We start from the raw sequence: 7,981 nt of genomic DNA, 5'->3' as shown, positions 1-7,981 counted from the left end.
ATTTTCTGGATTTTTGTTTTAGATTCCGTCTCTCACAGTTGAAGTGTACCTATGATAAAAATTACAGACCTCTACATGCTTTGTAAGTAGGAAAACCTTCAAAATCGGCAGTGTATCAAATACTTATTCTCCCCACTGTATCTATTTCTTGCACAGAATAGAATAGGTTGATTTTTGTACTATGGGAGATAGTAGATTGACATAGGCTAGTGCTTTTGCTGTTCGTTAGGCCAACCTATCTTGTAGGCTGACGAAAAGGTAATGTGGACAGTTCTTCCAATATCTTCAATAGGCACCTCGGAATTGGGTAAGGGAGCGCAGTTGCGTCCCTGATGTGTCTGTCTTAACTTGTAGTCTGCGAGAAAGACCCTATCAGTTGACAGAGCCATATGAGTGAGAGAGCTTCGGATAGCGCAGCACACTCAGGGAGAAGGGCGCAACGCAGCACTCCGGGCTGCAAAAGGCATGGATTTTTTTAGGGTGCATTGCTGCCACATAGGGGATGCCGCCATGAAATTCGAGGCATTATCAAGTGCTTGTCAAATTGTAAATGAGAGACTTTGAGTCTGTACAGCCTGCGCAAAAAACAGAGCAGGGATCATGCCTTTCAACAAATCATCATTAGAGTCTTTTCAAATCATCATTAGAGTCTCATCATTCAGCCTTACTGTGTATTAAAAATCTAAACATGTAGCCCATCGTTTGTAGAACAACTAAAGTTAATTATTAATAACTCTAAATTAAGCATTTGTTCAATTGTATTCTTCAAAATATAAAATAATACCACGGAATTATAAGCAAATCTTGTCTGCTAAATTAACTAGTGTAGCCCACAGCCATATGGCATAAACAAATCAGGACCTAACAGAAGGACAACTCAGTTTGCTATTCTGTTCTTCTGAAATAGACTAAATATTCTTCATATCATGCTTCTTCAGACCTGTCTAAAATAAATAATGTATTTATTGTGAAGGTGTAGGCTATATTACATGGATTTATTAGACTTTTTAAAATGGCTTTTCGGCTATGTGTGGAAGACAGGAGATGCTAAATGTGTTTGTGTTAATTAACGGTCAATTACCGTGAGACCGACAGTTAGTTGCTTGACAATCACCGGTTGACAAAATTTTGGGACCTCCACAGCCCTAAGAAGCACCACAAAGTACATTTAAAAAAAGAAACTAATGTGTAGCCTACCTGCTGGAAAGGGTTTAGTTGTTGGATCACTAATGTGAACTCCCACCAGATCTAAAATCATTTTGGGGATTGAAATGTGGTATTTAGTTTGTGGGTCAGAATGAATATAGTAATACTAAGAAGATTTTAAATCAAAGTGAGTCAGATCATGAAGACCTGCAGCCCTGATAGATTTGTTTAGATAATGACTCACGTGCAAAGCTGTACCCATCACTGCGTGGAGAGAGAGAGTTTGGTCCTGAGCTCACTCTGTAATCACAGCTCACCTCCTTACGCCTCACTGACTGTAGACGACTGATCAGATCACTATGTTTTGGAGTGAATTGACAGAACTGCTGTCCGGATGCTGAGGTGGCTTTTCTGTTCTTGATCTTTGCTGTGAAGGATGGCTGACTCTCCTCTCCAACATACAGGTTACAGGTGGTGTCAGGACTGACGGATCCACGAATCAAACAGATGATGGTGAAGTCCTTATCAAATTGTACTGTAATGTCTGGTTTTGGATCTGTTAGGAAAGGACAGAGACTCCTTTTTACATCACTCTATTTGAATGTAATGTACATGTCACAATTGACACTCTACTAAACNTCACAGCTCACCTCCTTACGCCTCACTGACTGTAGACGACTGATCAGATCACTATGTTTTGGAGTGAATTGACAGAACTGCTGTCCGGATGCTGAGGTGGCTTTTCTGTTCTTGATCTTTGCTGTGAAGGATGGCTGACTCTCCTCTCCAACATACAGGTTACAGGTGGTGTCAGGACTGACGGATCCACGAATCAAACAGATGATGGTGAAGTCCTTATCAAATTGTACTGTAATGTCTGGTTTTGGATCTGTTAGGAAAGGACAGAGACTCCTTTTTACATCACTCTATTTGAATGTAATGTACATGTCACAATTGACACTCTACTAAACTAGAGCCTGCCATTCTCTTTACATTAACTAACAGCATGTCTTATTTGATATCATGCCTATTTTTGAGTGCAATTTAATAATGTGTGCTGTGTTTACAACGATTTCCTTTCATTCTTGCGTGTGAAATGAAATGAAATCGCATGGACTATTTTGCTTGCTTGTAGGGTGTGGTGGATGATGGAGTGTGTCACTTGTCATTTAGTTATAAATTAATTTTCAATATTTAAGTACTCATAGATATTGAACCACCTGATCTACGTTTGAAAAAGAAAAACAATTGATTCACGGTTGTCTATTAGATGATAACAATGCATCTACAGTTATGTAGTTTGGATTAACAAGATAACTTTGATTGATTGATGGTATTATTATTTAGTAAAAGTAAAAAACAATCACAACGACCTTGGTAATGACCTTGGGCTTCGATGTATTGGAAGGTGACTGGAAATAACACAATAGATCTTGATCAGGAAAATGTACCATTCAAAAAAAGCATGAGAGACAAGAACACTTTGTACAAGTTGGTGAAATATCATATACAACAATGGATCCATGGGCATGTTATCAAGCAGTAGTCATTCTGATCTGAACAAAATATAATGATACAGAAAAATACATCAATAAGATGATCAATGGAATAAGACACAATTATTACAGCCATGAGATTCAGAAATATATAAAGAATTCCTGAAGTAAAATATTAAAAGAGAGAGAATCCTGTAGCACTAACAGATGATGGAACTTGGAATGGAGAAATAACTCACCGAAAAGGAGGATGACCAAAAACAGATGACCAGCCATATCAGGGATGAATAACGCCATTTATCAGACGTCTACAGACTGTTAGTCTGACTTCACAGAAGACGGTGACTGTGTCAGAGAGGATTGTTTGAATAGAGAAGTAGATGTGGAGCTTGTTCACAGGAAAACCACAGATAGCAGAAACCAGTCTCACACGGAAAGTGTGGCTAACGATGCAGAGGAACATTCAGAATAGTTTCTCAGTCACTATTTTTGTTGTCTCAGGCTATTTGTCTTTAACAGCTGATATGTTGCATAATTAGATGGCTTCAATTACATTTTCAAAACCAACAAACTAACTTGTCTGTCTGAGTAAAAGATTTGTCATTGACTTTCTGGTTTTATGTTTTTGACAACTGTATTTGTATTTGTGGTTGAGTTTTCTGATCTCTAAAGCGTAGTAACATGTCACTTTGATCACAGCTGGAAATGCTTGACCTGCCCAAGAGTGCAGCTCTTTTCCTGTGAGTGTCTGCGTACAGGATGAGCGAGTTTGACAGCTCAGCTGAACTGAGTCTCTCTCTCTCTGATGACTCCAGAACTCACTTTCAGCTGAGGAAGGTCTGTGAGAATAGAATAATTCAGGGGCTTATTTGCTAACTAGCGTTAGCACTAGTTATAACTTGCGAAACTACCTTCAACTTGGTTTCCATGAGTTCATCTGTCTCTGGCTAAGTAGAAAAAGGGCTTAATTGACTAAATCTCATACTATCCATTTACGGATCTTGAGTTCATTACCTCATACAGCGACAGTATGGGGAATTAAGGAGATAATATATTCCTTAATTGCTTCATGTAATAGCTTATGACAACAAACAGTATGATAAAATATCCCAAGAGGAACATGGTAATCATGGCACAACAGTTTGTGGTTTACAACCATTGAAATAGTCTTCTTACCCTGCATTGAGACTGCAGAAGGCTCACTGTATATGGATCTAAACTGTGAACCTGTCGCACTGCACTGACATTGTATTTTGACCTCAGCTGGTGAACTCTGACCTGTTCATCTGAGCAGCTGAGATCCTGTGAGTGTATGTCTACAGAATGAAGCTAGAGTAAGTTCACTCTTCCCACTATGTAGAAGAGGCACTGAGTTACAGAGACAAAATTGACACTACAGGGGGTGCTGTTTCAACTTGGACATTTATCGTTCCCAAATTAAACTGCCTCGTACTCAATTCTTGCTCGTACAATATGCATATTATTATTACTATTGGATAGAAAACAATCTCTAGTTTCTAAAACCGTTTGAATTATGTCTGTGGGTGAACCAGAACTCTTTCTGCAGCGAAATTCATGACAGGAACTGCGAAGGTCTGAAAACGAGGCTCTGTTCTCAGATCAGTTTAAAGCTCTGTATGTATCCTATGGGTCGACATGAACGCACCCGCCTTCCCTGGATGTCAGTAACCAATGAGAAGTGGAATGGAGTTTCTACGTAGTTCTCAGAGCTTATAAAAGGCCAAGGAACGAAGGGAGCTCTCTTTTCGACGTTCGTCATTGCGCAAAGCAAGACCTCAGGATGGCATTTTGAAAACGCTCAGTATCGGCCTTAGCTATATCCGTCTGTAATTTAATTCGATATAGGTGTTAGAAACATCATAAACGAAGTTATTTTAAACCGAGTTAATATCAGTTTTGCGAGTATAGTGCTATTTTCGGAATTTCCTTAGTATTGCGCTTTGAACATTTGGGCATGTTGTGGCCACATAGCTAATGTTAGCTGCTAATTCCGAAGTTGAAGACGACGTTTTACAACCAAGAAACGATTCTTTTGGACAAGGACCACTTGCCCAAGATTCTGATGGAAGCTCGTCCAAAAGTAAGAGCTATTTATGATGTATTCGCTATTTATGTGGAAAAATGTAAACGCATTTGTCCGCCATTATTGCGGCACTAGTCTGGCTGTAACGCACACTGTATGTCTAGTAACGTTAATAATTTAAAAATCTAACTCAGCGGTTGCATTAATAACTAATGCATCTTTCATTTGCTGTCCAACCTGTATTTTTTAGTCAAGTTTACGATTATTTATTGATTAGATTAGGTGCTTTTCCAAGATGGCGCCGGCCAGAATGCATGACCTGTTGCCACTGGATCACATTTGTATATACCCGATTTGGTGCCTTAAATATGCACATTTTCGAACAAAACCTATATGCATTGTGTAATATGATGTTACAGGAACTGTCATCTGATGAAGTATATCAAGGTTAGTCCAATTATATATCTCTTGCTGGATTGTTACGATCGCTAACCTTTGCTGCTGGTAAATGCGGTTGTGTTTCTGGCTATTGTGGTACGCTAATATAATGCTATATTGTGTTTTCGCGTAAAACACTTAAAAATCGGACATATTGGCTGATTCACAAGATGTTGGCTTGTTCATTTGCTGTACGCTGTGTATTTTTTCAGAAATGTTAAGATGAGTAATTAGGTATATTGACGTTGGTCTCTGTAATTATTTCTGGGACTTCGGCACTATTTCAGATTGCAGCTGCAATGTAGAACTGTGATTTATACCTGAAATATGCACATTCTAAAAAAACTTATGCTATACAATAATATGTTATCAGACTGTCCATCTTATGAAGTTGTTTCTTGGTTAGTGGCTATATATATTTATTTGGTCGAATTTGTGATAGCTACTGATGGAGTAAAAACTGGTGGAGTAAAAAGAGTGGTGTCTTTTGCTAACGTGGTTGACTAATAGATTTACATATTGTGTCTCCCTGTAAAACATTTTTAAAATCAGAGAAATGATGCTGGATTCACAGATGTGTATCTTTCATCTGTGTTTGGACTTGTGATTTAATGATATTTAAGATGCTAGTATTTACTTGTGACGCTATGCTAGGCTATGCTAGTCAGCTTTTTTTTTTACTGTGGGGGGTGCTCCGGATCCGGGTTTGGGAGGAATTAGGAGGTTTAACTGAACTGAGTCTCTCTCTTGATGACTGAAGGACCACTGTCAGACTAGGCTGAGGAAAGTCTGTGAGTCGGAGGAAAATAATATTTCACCTACGGCGATGTGTTAAATCTCATATATTGTCTAAGTCTTATGTTCCTCCTTAACTTCTTTGCAACTATAGGGGGTGCTGTTCCGCATTAGCAATATTTGTGTTCTCCAAATTAAACTGCCTCGTGCTAAATTCTTGATCGTACAATATGCATATTATTGTTATTATTGGATAGAAACACCTTCTAGTTTCTATAGAAGTTGGAATTTTGTCTCTGAGTGGTACAGAACAATTTCTACAGCACTTTTCATGACAGGGTTCAGATTTCAGAAATTTTACCTCTGATCTGGGGTCTGTTTATAAGGCCACAGTGAATGCTATGAAGAAACCGCACAGCCTACGTCTTCCTCTGGGGTCTGTACGTCATCACGTTTTCAATGAAATCGATGGGACGTTCACAGCCATTATAAATGACAAAAATGTACAGAGACCCCTCTTTCTCACACGTGCGCCTCAAGCGTGAAGGCCATCGGACCTGCCTCGTTCAAATCGTTTTCTAACCAGCAATATTTCTTCCCGGTCATGTTTTCAGTCGTTATAGTTGTTAAAAACATCATAATGTAGTGAATTTGAACCGTTTTATATCAATTATAATCCGTTTAGTGCGATTCTGAGGAATATTTTTGTCGTGCACTCTGAAAGTTTGGACACGTTTAGGGTGTCGGTCGTTGGTGGTGGACATTTCGAAGGACAGAGGACATCTATCGACCAAAAGACGTTTATAACATAGAAAGGATACATTGCCAAGATCTGATGGAAGAACAGCTCAAAGTAAGCAATATTTAATATGATAATCGTGTTTCTGTCGAAATATTTTAAACGCATATTTCGCCATTTTTGTGTTGGTATAGCTTCACTTGGCCAACCCTGTATTGAAAAGTAAGGATAATTTTAAAAATGTAAATCAGCGGTTGCATTAAGAACTAATTTGTCTTTCGATTGCTGTCAACCCTGTATTTTTTAGTCAAGTATATGATGCTTTCAATTAAACTAGATCACTCTGATAGATGACGTCAGACATATTGAGGCTTGATTTCCTAGTATTTTTATTGTGTAACCACGGTTTTGTATGGCTAAATATGCACCTTTTCGAACAAACTGTATATGTATTTGTAAAATGATGTTACAGGAGTGTCATCGGAAGAATTCTGAGAAGGTTAGTGAAAAAATTAATATATTTTGGCGGTGATTACGTTATAGCGCTCTTTGGCTGGAATCGATGCTCTTGTAACGTTTGCACATGTGGTATGCTAACTTATCGATTTATTGTGTTTTCTGCTGAAAAACGCTTAGAAAATCTGAAATATGGTCTGAAATCACAAGAACTGGGTCTTTCCATTGCTATGCTTTGTCTATTTTTTATGAAATGTTTTATGATGAGTAAATTGGTCATACACGTTGCTCTATCTAGTAATTCTAGTCGATTTGTGGATGGTGGTGCAATTGTAAACTGTGATTTCTACCTGAAATATGCACTTTTTTCTAACAAAAACTATCCTATACCATGAATATGTTATCAGACTGTCATCTGAAAGAGGTTTTTTTTGGTTAGTGGATATCAATATCTTAGTTGAGCCGAATTGGTGATAGCACCTGAAGGAGTAAGAAACTGATGGAGTTAGAATAGTGGTGTATTTTGCTAACGTGTTTAGCTAATAGATTTACATATTTTGTCTTCCCTGTAACACATTTTAAAAATCTGAAATGGTGGCTTTATTCACAAGATCTGTATCTTTCATCTGGTGTCTTGGACTTGTGATTTAATGATATTTAGATGCTACTATCTACTTGTGAAGCTATGCTAGCTATGCTAATTAGTGTGTGGGGGTGTGGGGGTGCTCCCGGATCCGGGGTAGAGGCTCGTGAAAGGTTAATCAATATCATTGTACCCATAACAGAGAACACAGAGAGACAGTGAATGACATCTCCATATTAAGTTAACTAGCCTTTTACTGAACAGATGATAGTGTCATGACGTTGGCTGTGGGTAAGGTTTATGACCCCCATAAATACCTTTCTCCCTTTCCTCTCTCTTACGAA

General features: G+C 38.3%; 1 long non-coding RNA gene across 1 annotated transcript; it reads right to left on the bottom strand.

Moving 5' to 3' along the window:
• Nucleotides 1–1,791: 1,791 nt before the first annotated feature.
• Nucleotides 1,792–3,134, bottom strand: LOC112081126 (uncharacterized). Its single transcript, XR_011479716.1, has 3 exons — nucleotides 2,882–3,134; nucleotides 2,520–2,558; nucleotides 1,792–2,035 (listed from the first exon to the last, which is right to left on the bottom strand). It is a non-coding gene; the product is annotated as an uncharacterized lncRNA (long non-coding RNA).
• Nucleotides 3,135–7,981: the final 4,847 nt, after the last annotated feature.

Source organism: Salvelinus sp. IW2-2015, linkage group LG1 (assembly GCF_002910315.2).
Source record: "Salvelinus sp. IW2-2015 linkage group LG1, ASM291031v2, whole genome shotgun sequence".
Classification (NCBI taxonomy): Eukaryota; Metazoa; Chordata; class Actinopteri; order Salmoniformes; family Salmonidae; genus Salvelinus; species Salvelinus sp. IW2-2015.
The sequence above is the reverse complement of the archived record's forward strand: the minus strand, read 5'-3'. Positions and strand labels throughout refer to the sequence as shown.